We start from the raw sequence: 11,875 nt of genomic DNA on the forward strand, positions 1-11,875 counted from the left end.
AAAGCCCAGAATTACATGAAAGTACCTGTTTCGTGTTTTTAAGGTTTCAGTAAATATTTAAAAAGACTTGGTTTGTGTATAGAAAACAAGTCTTAAATAAAAAAAGTTCATAATAAAAAGATTTTAATTTTAGCTTGAATTGTCAAGTTTTAGAATTGTTTGTCGATTTAAGTTTAGATATTACCTGAACAATTCGGAACTATAGCGCACGAAAACGGGATCGTTTGTTTCCATGCGAAGGAGTGGCAAGGAAATAGATGTGTGCTCCTAATTTCTATTTATTATGTCTTCAAAGATAACAGCTTTGAAAATGATTTTTCGTACAAAAGTTTTATCTTGAGCTAAAAGCTTAAAGTTTTGCGAGGTTGAACAATGTTCAAGCTTGTTGGGTATTTTCATCAAAACTTCCTGCATTTTGACCACTGTGGTGTCAAACTACGACGCATTTTTCCGTCATGGACGTTGAGCTATAAGTGGGTCTTGATAGAATACGCTCAGCTTAAAATGGCTTTTCAGATACAGTCTAGAAGAACTAGTTTGGAGGCGAGATAAGACTGTAAATTCTTCCGTTTATTTCGTCTCTTGTCGCAAGTTCGAAATACAGGTTTAATCAAAAAAGACTTTAAACTTTAAAGTTAGTTGAAGCCGTCATAGTGAGCAAGCCGTTACAAAAATTCCAACAATATATTTTCAATAGCCCAAGGCTTAGAATTGTCCAATTGATGGTTATAACAGATGATTACGTGGGGACTAAGAACCTTGTTTGCTCAGAATGAATTGTGCCCTAGAGTTTATTACTCATCAAAGATGAGACATGAAGCCCATTGAAATTTGATTACTTTACGTACATCAAGATTCGTCTTGTTTCCTTTATTGTTATTACTTCTACAATAATCAGTTTACGCATTGAGAAAGTTTCAAATGGGTACGCATGTATTATGAATAGATATGTAAAACGCTATTTGAGTCACGTTTGTATTTTTTGCCATTTAAAAGCATGCAAAACAAAAGCATATGTTGACACTAAAAGACCAATAGAACTTCCTTTTGTAATTGTGAGAAAAAACTGCTATGCCAGCAACTTTACCAACACATTTTTGTTTTGTAAAATGAAGACCCTGGATATCAAAGCTTCATTTCTTATGATGAGGAAATTTTACTTAAGAAAGCCAGATTTGATAGTGCTTTAGGGTTAAGGTCCAAAATGATATTTCTCGCTGTTAAAGTCTTTTCAGTTTTTCTCTAACATTTTCGTGGTTCGTTTTGCCCGCTTTTATGTGATCATGAGTTATTAGTTTGACATTAAATGATTTTTGTCATGAGGTAGTGGCCATGTGAACAAATGAAAAATGTGTCAGTTAAGATAGAATCTGATGAGGGCTTATTTTGCATTTTCACGCCTTTTTTAGTTTATCTGTATAAGCACATTTTTAGGGCTCTAATTAAAAGCAAGATTGAAAGTTTTCTCTAATGAATTCAAGGCTTAAAGCACGGTCAATACCCGTGTCTTTAAGAAATGATTTTATTTACTGCACATGATACTAAATGAAACCACATGTATTATTCAAATTGCTATGCGAGATGATATGATGGTAAAAAGGTTTGTATAAAGTCACTTTGAACACATCAAAATGAAGGATTTTGCAAAGAAAATTATGAAAACCTCATCAGCCTATTAATTTGATCTTGGCATTCTATTGAGCAGCTAAGATTTCTAATTGAAAGGATGCTTATAAACTTGATGCAAACCTGATCCAAAAAGTAATTCTTTACAATGGCATTGATTTGCCCCAAAATGCCCAACTAGGCATAAGGTATTCGTTATATATCGTTTCCAAAATGTATATTTATATTTCATTTTAAGTGACCTAATACATTATTCTGTCGTATAATCATTATCATTATCGTTTGCGAAGAACGATCCCGGTCTCATATAAAACTAGGCAAGTTTTCATCTAATACGTTGATATCTCGGAGAGATATGGGCAAAAAACTGTATTACCTTGGAGTAGGGCTTCTGTTCAAAACGAAAGAAGCTTCATTTCTCTTTTAGAGTCTGTTGTCCAACGAATTGGCCTCATGTCGAATGGTACAAATGATGCCTATTCTGTCACTATGAGCGTGAATCAGAGCAAAGGCTCGAACATATAAATAAAAAAGATGTCGTTCGCATGTTCGTTGTACGTTGTTTAATTCAAAGGACTGAAGTCTCTCCCAATTGCTTAGTTGGCTTACACCAGCAATGCTTCTTGTGAAGCTCTGTTGCACCTTCTCGATCTTATTTCGCCCTGCTGCGGTTATTGGGGCCCAAATGGGAGATGAATACTCTAAAGGGGACTGAACTATAGATTTATGGAGGGTTTTCATTGTAAACGGATCCCTAAATTTGAAAGTTCGACACATTCATCCACCTGCCTGAAAAGCCTAGAGCACTTTAATCTAACAAGTATTACAAATCTCTTACACAGTTGACTACCTCTATCAAGTCTGTGTCAAGTTTTGACGATCATCGTGATAGGATGATGTGCCTATGCGCTATGGGATCAAAAGACATGACCTTAAATTCTCCCATCGTTCTGCTTCATATTTTGTCCAGGTACCCAATTCTGAACCTTATCTAAATCACTTTGTAGGTCTTGCTTGATTGCAATTACGATTTTTTGTAAAATCAAAAATTGACTTTATGCCATCAACATTAGACGACATAAATGATTGAAGAGACAGCCTCTGTAAAGGCCATAAAAATAATAAGTAATTAAGGTTCCAGGATTGAACCCTGGGGCACACACCAGTAGCTACCTTTTGCATGTTCTTCAGTACTCCGTCAACTTTGACGCTTTTGGGGCCACCCGATAGAAGTTCTCTGAGCCACATACAAATATTTCACTGATTCCTATATCAGTTAAAAAACAGATCAATAAAACATGGTTTACTTTATCGAAGTCCAGCGATAGAACATTAGCACAATCGTTATGCTGAAGCCTCTCAATTATGCCGTCAAATGGAAGTTATAAATCTGTGTACTAATTGCGTCAGGATGATAAAATGGGTTCGAAAGCCTTGGTGTTGTCAGGAACTCTATCTTTTCCATCATAATATTTAACAAGCTTTATTTTGATAAGCTTTTCCATAACTTTGGCAACGTTTGATGTCATTGATATAGGATTGTAAATCGCTGCCAGACTTAGGTCCCCTCCTTTAAAAATTGGGAAAATGTTCAGATCTTTTGCACTTCCGTGATTGACGAAGTTCCTCAATTTCTACTCAACCCAAAAATATTTCTTTTGTCAAGGTCTACAAATCCCACCTAAAATGGCTTTTTTCTTACAAACGTCGCTTATAATTCCACCCTCCAGTATTAATCCAGTACTACAGTTTTCTTATCATCTTATTCTTCTTTTATCAAGACCTTGTTTGGGTCATTCCTGAATTGTTATCTGAGAGTTTTGACCAAAGCATTCTCGCGGAAAACGCTGAGCACGTAATAATTAAGTTCATGTCTAAGAAGGTGTTGGTCAAATCAGAGGAGCAAAAGCATGTGTAAGTACCTTGGTACACAATTGTTTCTTTATTAGGACCTTAAACCACCATTTCAAAAACATGCAGTTGATAATAGAGGACCGCATGAATTTGAGGAGCCAGCAGTGAGGGATTGCCTGAGATGCCCGAACAAAGATCAAGGCGGTCGAAAGATCACGGTTTGCCGTTCTTGCGGTTGGAGCCGAGGCTGTTGTATGAGGAACACGAGCCACTGCTCAGCTAACAAGGGAAATGGACCTCTTAGGAAAACGGTTATTGATATAATCAACATAATACGGATTTCATTCTTTGGACAAAAGGCTGATTCATCAGCCAACTCCCCCATCTCGAATTCCTAGGTGGATCAGATATTTTATGAATATCAAGCTAAAATATTAAAACACATAAATTTTTTCATCCTTAATGGCTTGGAATTCCATTCCCAGTAGTAGCATAGCAGTCTACAATATCTGTTATTTAAGAGATATGTCAATAAATGTGAAGAAAGAAGAGATGGTGATGGTATTGGAAACGACTGCCTTGGGAAGACAGAGAAGACGGATCTAAATAAAGCATGTTGCAGAAAACCCCTGTTCTAATGGTTCCACCGTCCTCTATCCGAGAGCAGCTGGTAAGATCCTCTGTGTTGCCAAATTGCTACTTTCTCTCATCATCAGTAAAACCTTTGGTTTAAGGGTTATTTATGTGAGCCCGGGTTCCTACGAATGAAGGTGGCAATGATTTGCTCCCTGAGAGACATGTGAGACTAGCCGATTGACGAGCTTGACAAAAGCCGAGGAAGACAAGACTAACGAACGGACTTCCGGCATTTTTCGGATTTTTTTTTATTTTCTTAAATTTATTTTTCCAACAATTAATGACGACCCAAAATCCCTATCGCCAGGCCAAATCCACCAGCCCAATGGAAGTTTCTCATGGATAAGTTGAAATACATGCAAGATCTCAATCTTTGCCAACTTCAAAGGGAATTTGGCCAACTTCACTGAGGACTCAGCTAAGTATGCAAATAAGGCAAGCTCATGATGTGTCTCATCCCAAAAGTAGTACAGAATCCCTCAAATGTGACTCAAAACTGCAGTCTTCCATTGGTTTGGACATAAGATGGAAACCGAAAGTGAAGAAACCACGAAAAGAGTTGCTCACAAACAGTGGCCGATGAAATTTGCCTCATCCTCATCTCTCAAGGAAATCCGCTACATTTTTTGGAACATCTAGTGTTGGATTCATATGAACTTAAGAACGAGAAATAAAGCTGAGATGACGATTTTCCTAACAGGAGTGAACTTTGTACTGTCTATTGTTATTATTGCTGGAGGAGTTTGCGATCTTGCCCAATTTCTCCCAGCATGTTGGTGTAGCCACTAGAGAGAATAGCGTTCTCGACTTGGTCTTTTCCAATGACCCTGATCTGATCCAGTATGTCCATGTATGAACCACTGGAGTATGGACGGGGATGGTAAGGTTGAAAATTAGCAACTCCAATTCGAGTCAATGAATTAAATTCTTCTTCAAATAAGGCTGGCCCCAGATCCCTGCAATTGCGTATTTCAAATGTCAGCTCAATCAAACGACTGGGTCAAAAGTTATGCCCTCTCAAATTGCAGTACATAACAGAGCACAGAATGAATGACTTGGCCCTCTTCTGGTAATCAATTACCACAAGAGGGCTAGTTCGTTCATTCATTGAAGAGTTTTGTAGTGCCTTTTGAGACGGCATAACTTTTGATCCAGTCGCTCGATCAAGCTGAAAATTGAAATGAGTAATTGTTGTAGCCTGGGATCATTCTCATTTAAAGAAGAACATAATGCGTTAACTCAATCGCGAAAAGCTAATTCCCAAACTAAGCGTCCCCGTCCATATTCCAGTTGTTCATGGTCCATGTGACACCTAGTAATCTGTCAGATCATCGTGTTCTTGAGATAGGGTCGACCATTACTCAAAAGCCGGCGTGCTTTCATTTCTGAAACAGGAATTGTCCATCGATGCAGCCATTGATAAACTAGTTTCAGTGTTTGAGGGAGCTTGCTCTAATCTAGCAACAATCTCTGAATGTGTTCGGAAAGGTGTGACACGGACAAAAGTTCCAAAATATTGGATGACTTTGTTCAAAAAGAGTTGCAAACTAGCAAAAAGGCTGAAGAGCACTTCAAATCCAGTAATTGTGGGTAGTCTCCAAAACAAGTTGGACGCAGTTCAGGGTAAGATTAAGGCCTCCATCGAAAATGACCTGTTACAAACTGAGAGTAAAGTGGTTCAGGAGGTCAGGTCGAATCCGAAGGCATTTTTCTCTTATGCGAACTCTAAGAGAAAGATGAAACACTCTGTTGGTCCTTTTGAGGTTGATGGGGAAGCCATTAGCAATGTAGAGACTATGGCTAACTTGCTAGGAGATAAGTTCTCCAGTGTGCTTTAAACCCCACTGAGTTTAGAAGCAACAGCTCATTGCTCAAAAGATGAGCCTGTTGAGATTGACGAAGCTAGTCCAGTTGAGCGATTACTGTACACTGTAGATGATCTTGTAGTCACAGATCAAGGTGCTTTAGTGGCCATCAAGGACTTGAGGTTTTCAAGCTCTCACAGTCCTGATGGTGTGACATTTCAGTTTCTGATGATATGCTCCCTGGTTCTTGCTCCTGTTTTCTCGTACTTTATGCGTTGCGTCTTGGATCAAGGCAAGTTTCCCTCTTCTCTGAAACCAGCTAATATTGTTCCATTTTTCAAAGGGGGAGATAAGTCGCTCCCCAGTAACTATATGCCTCGTAAAAATTACCTCGAATATTGCAAAGGTATTGGAGAAGATCATGAAGCTCAAACTTGTCGAATTTTTTTATATTTATGAAGTCCTTCCTCCTAGTCACCATAGGTTCTGAGCACATTTTAGCACGATTACCCAACTGATTGAAGATTTAGAGCGGGTTATTGAGGGACGAGAGAGCCATGAATCAGTTAATTATATCTTTCTTGATTTTGCCAAGGCTTTTGATAAAGCAGATCATGGTCTTTTATTGAATAGACTTGATAAAATTGGGATTCAAGGCAAGGTTCTCATTTGGATAAGAAGCTTCATTCATGACAGAAATCAAATTTTTAGGTCGAGGATCCCTTACTGACATACATGATGTCAAGTCAGGTGTTCCCCGGGCTCCATTTTAGGGCCCCTCCTTTTTATAATATTCGTTGCCCCGCTTCAAAAGCTTAGTATCACTACCAGTCTCTCTTCTTATGCTGACGATACAAAGTTAGTTTCTGGTAGGAATGGCCAAGATTCCAGTAGCCTTGCAAAGGACTTAAATCGAATCTACTCTTGGGTAACTGAGAGTAATATGGCCCTGAACGGAATGAAATTCCGCTCAATGACATTTGGGTCAACTCCTTTAAATACTCCACTCGTAGATAATGGAGGTAAAGATATTGAGTAGGTCTCATCTATGAAAGATCTAGGTGTAGTCCTCCAAAATAATGGAAAGTTCGATGAGCATATCCAGTTGAAGGTGGGTAAGACTTTTCGAATGTGTGGTTGGATATATCGCACGTGTAAGTCCAGAGCTAACATCAAGACGCTAAAACTGTACAAGTCGATTGTTCAGCGAATATGCCTCGCCCATTTGGGCTCCATTGAGTTCACCAGGTTTGCAAAAGGTTATTAATTTTCCTCCCATTCCTGAAGTCGTTTCACATTTTTTAGTAAACATAACAAATTAACACTTAAAACATATGTTTTGCTCTGTTTTTCATGTTTTTCTTTCTATATCTTTTCTTGGTCTCTTCTTTTCTTATCAATTCGAACCGATATGATTTCCTACAAGCCTTTCAAATTTCATTTTGTATGTCTTCCAACTCACGTCTTCTTCAAAAACGCCGATGTGCTTCGAACCATTGTGAGACAAAAGGGCTCACCGTCTGCTGGGCCGGATGGTATTCCTATGGTGGTCTTGAAAAGGCTTGGTGGAGCGGTTGCAAGACCCCTGACTCTGCTATACAATAAGTCTATGACATGTGGGATCGTTCCACGTGAATGGAAAATGGCCAATGTATATCCCCTTTTCAAAGGAGGCGATACTCGTGTTATCAAGAATTATCGCCTATCGCCCAATTTCACTCACTTCATCTGTGTGCAAAATCATGGAACGACTCATAAAAGATTACATCACCGACTATCTTGAGCAATCGAGCATGCTTGAAAGTGCTCAGCACGGATTTAGATCAGGCCGATCTTGCCTAACAAATCTTTTAGAACACCATGAACAAGTTTCAGCGGCAATGGATAAGGGGTGGGCGGTAGACACCGTCTACTTAGACCTGTCTCAGGCCTTTGATCGCGTGAACCATGAACTTCTAATGCAAAAACTCAATAGGCTTGGCTTGGGTGGCGTGGTCGGAGCTTGGATTAAGGATTGGCTCTTGGACCGAAGTCAAAGGGTCATTCTTAATGGTATGGCATCACCGTGGTCCAAATTATGGCTGGGTGTCCCTCAGGGGAGTGTGCTTGGCCCTCTTCTATTTACAATTTTCGTGGGAGATCTAAGGGTTAATAACGATCAGACGTCTGTCATTAAATTTGCAGATGATACAAAGTTAAGCCGAATCATCAGAGACGAGAGTGATCATTTGGCCCTACAAAGGGATATTGATGAGTTTATGTGTTGGGCAAATGATAACTCCATGCTATTCAATGCCTCCAAGACAAAGGTGATGCGCTTTGGCAAAGCTAATGTTCCTTTACTTTACGAAATGGACAATATACCGTTGCAGTGTGTTCGTAGACACAAGGACCTTGGAGTGACCGTTGATTGTGAGCTCAAGTTTTCGGATCATTGTGCTCAGATTGCAGTTGAGGCGAGTAGAGTCTGTGGAACACTACGCCGGAAATTTACAACTAAGGACCCTAGGCTTCTCACCCGTCTCTTTATCACATATGTCAGGCCTCGTTTAGAGTCCTGCTCTCAGATTTGGAATCCCTGCCTGAAAAAAGACATTCGCCTCATTGAATCGGTTCAGAGAAGGTTTACGAGATTTCTCTGTACAAATCTAAGATACTCCAATCGGCTGCGGCATCTTGATATGGTTGGCTTGGATACCCGACGGCATCGCTTTGATGCGACTCTAATGTGGAAGATCTTGAATGGTGTGATGATCATTGAAAAGAAAATGATGCCTCGGTTTCTCGACCATCTGAGGGATGATGGAGTCGCCAAAACAAGAAGAGCTGAGGTCCTATACCACAAACGGCCACCCTTTCGGACTCGCCCTAGAGAAAGTTCTTTCTTTGTTCGGAGTATTCCAATCTGGAACTCTCTCTCTTATGCTCTACGAACAAGTAGGAACCTACGAGTTTTGCGGAAATTGTTGCCTTTAGAAATAACAGATGACAGCTAGTGACTGGTGAAAGGAAGTGTACTCTGGCTTGTTTCCTCTTCTTCATTTCCTTCATCTTCTTTTACACATTTTTTACAATATTGATAACAACCAATACTCTTTATACTCACCCATGGTGATTTGAGTGGTATCCACAATAAACAATAAACGTTAATGTGTTGTAGCTTGGCCTCTGTAACATTATTGACTATCTTTGTCATGTCTTTTTGATTTGCCCAGGTCCTGGAAAACAGCAAGCTTTTGCCTACCCAGAACCTATAAAATTACATAATCATGAAATTGTTGATACATTAAGATGCAAACTCAAAGATTAGATGCCGACATTATCCAATCATGATCAAAGTGTTCCTGAAATAAATTTTCTATTTACCTAAGTCCAAATATTCACTAGGAACATCAAAGGAATGAAGGAGCTCTCGTATTGGGAGAGACTAAAAAAGTTGGGTTTGTACAGTGTTCAGAGAAGGTACGGAGGGTATCAGATATTGTACGTCTTCAAAAGCATCCATGAGCTTTGTCCCAAAGAGCCAAATTCAAGCTGTACCACATGACCTCCGCGGAGATAGACATATTGATGCCGTTATTGCGAAGGCGAATCAGGCATTAGATGTGCTTGGGCAACTGAGTGCCCATATGCCAAGGTCAAGGCTTTTCCCTATTTTACATGGATTGGTGGTCTCCCAAGTGTGTGCTATGGCCACCTAAAAAGGAGCTTTACTGGCTCATAGTCGACTCCTGAAAAATGTTTTAGGGTTTTATCAAACACAATATTACATTTTTTATAATCTAAACTAAAGTGCCAAAACGAATTGCAAAAGTCCGTCAGAGTTTTTTTGGTTCTTTTTTATTAGTGTTGCAAATAAAAATACACCAAAAAGGGTTTAAAACTGTTTAATCCAGGTTTGGCAAAGGCTAGATTGAAAAACCCCAATACCCTAGTTTTTGGCAAAAAACAGGTTCTCGGTTCCAGTTCCAAACACCGTCTGCGACCTTTTATCAAGGGCGGTCGCGTGTAGTGTCTGAACTTCAAAACTGAAACACTGGGTTGTCATATTGACACTTTTATTCACAACTTGTACACATACGCACACATGTCAGCCGGCAAATAAAGGGGTCTCTTAAATAAGGTTACATTAATGTGCCTTTTCATAATCTACCACTCAATTGGTGGGTAGACTGGCCAAGAATTGACCCAAAATTATGAAACGTTGATCGCCATTGGCCGTTGGCTCAACTTTATTTTGGCCATTGATTTCACTTTATATTTTTTACACCCACATAATCTTCATTGCACAAATGCAAGTATAATTCGAACTATTGCTTTTTGTAACACTTTGCATTGTTCTCTTTTCACTAAAGAGATCGTGTTATGTGGGCTTGAATGTCCTTGTCTTTGTATTTGACTACATTAATAAGTTTCAATGAATTAGAGCTTGTAACTTGTCAATAATATCTGGCCGAGTTCTGGTCAGATTCTTGAACAGATTCCAGGCCGTCACTTCTTAAGCAAATGACGAAATTCTTATTCCCTATTAGCTATGCTAATTGAGGTACTGTATTAGCACAAATTCACTTTACAGTATATACCGTTGTATGTGAAATACAAAACCAGTACGATGTGAATCACGCTACTCACTGCACCTTGAGTGGTCTTGCGGCCCTCATTGTGTTACAGTTTCCATTTATTCCCAAGCCATAGTTTTGTCTCGTTCAATAACAGGACAATTTATAATATTTGTCCATTTTCTTTAAGATTTCTTTAAAATCGAAAAGTAGCAAAAAATGTCACCCCCAAAAACTTACGAAAGATATAAAATTTCGTTTTATTTTACTTAAGTGCCAAAAGCTACACTACCTTATCATGTTGTTAAAATATTTGGACGATGCCTGTGACAGTTTAATTTTCCAAATTGTCACTTTTTGCAATAACTAATTTCTACATACTAGTGATGTTTTCATTCAACGTTAATATGACTTTGTCAAAATTCAAGATAAAGCTTGATTAAAGTTGCGATTGACAAGTATGGTATCACAATTGTGAAATATTAGCTTTAAGCAAGTTTTAAGATATATTGCAAATTATAATCGAGTTTTTCTACCTGCTTCAAAAAAGTCAAATATGTTCATTTATATTTTCGACAAATAAATTGCTGATTATATTTCTTGGGAATTGCTTTAAGATATAATCGGAGCAATTTGTAATCAAATTTGATGAAAATGCAATCTTTGAAAGCGAGATATCTTAGCGTTTGCTTAACGGTTTTGTATAAAATTTTAGTTGGAAACGTAACTAAGGTTACTCCCAACATCTATTGATTAGGTTTTTGAAAGTATTATCTCATCGTAGGTTTTGATTGGATGAACATTCTAATTTGAGCTAAAATCCAAGATGATTTTTTTACAAAAGTTGTTCCTTTTGTTTCAAAAAACAACGAAAATCGTCATTAGAAGTCTTGACATTTGCACAAAAACTTTATCAGTATTGTACCTCCGTGCATGAAAATGGATGGATGCAGATGTAACCAGTGAAAAGAGACATGGGCTCCATTCGGGCAGCACTGTCTCTTTGAAATGTAAGGCTATGAGGAAGACTCATATTTGACTTTTCAAAATTGCCTTTTGAATGAACTGCGACGAATAACAAGCGACTTTACTTCTAAATCTTTATGTGATGCTTTAGCATACCAACAAATGCAAAATATTGCCGGTCAATCCTGGCGGGGATCTGTCGTGCAGGGTGGCCATTTTATCTTTTATGATACTTTTGTCCACCCCTGTCCAAATATTTAAAGCTTTATGACAACAAATCTTTCAGAAAATTTACGTGACACTGATGTTTTATTTTAGAAAGCAAAAGTAACAACAGGCTTGAAAACCTTTGCCATATAGCTGAAAGATATCCAAAAGAAAATTTCTAAAGTGCCTTTTTCAAACTTTTTTATATCTCATCTTGGCTGC

At 38.4% G+C, this 11,875-nt stretch overlaps 1 long non-coding RNA gene across 3 annotated transcripts; it reads left to right on the plus strand.

Moving 5' to 3' along the window:
• The first annotated feature begins 3,254 nt into the window (after positions 1-3,254).
• LOC131881943 (uncharacterized) lies at positions 3,255-4,804 on the plus strand. 3 transcript variants are annotated; one of them, XR_009373428.1, is made up of 3 exons: positions 3,255-4,150; positions 4,215-4,538; positions 4,619-4,804. It is a non-coding gene; the product is annotated as an uncharacterized LOC131881943 (long non-coding RNA). The 3 variants fall into 3 exon arrangements; XR_009373427.1 differs by having other exon boundaries at positions 3,255-3,540; positions 3,607-4,150; positions 4,215-4,804; XR_009373426.1 differs by having other exon boundaries at positions 4,215-4,804.
• Positions 4,805-11,875: the final 7,071 nt, after the last annotated feature.

This window comes from Tigriopus californicus, chromosome 6 (genome assembly GCF_007210705.1).
Source record: "Tigriopus californicus strain San Diego chromosome 6, Tcal_SD_v2.1, whole genome shotgun sequence".
NCBI lineage: Eukaryota > Metazoa > Arthropoda > Copepoda > Harpacticoida > Harpacticidae > Tigriopus > Tigriopus californicus.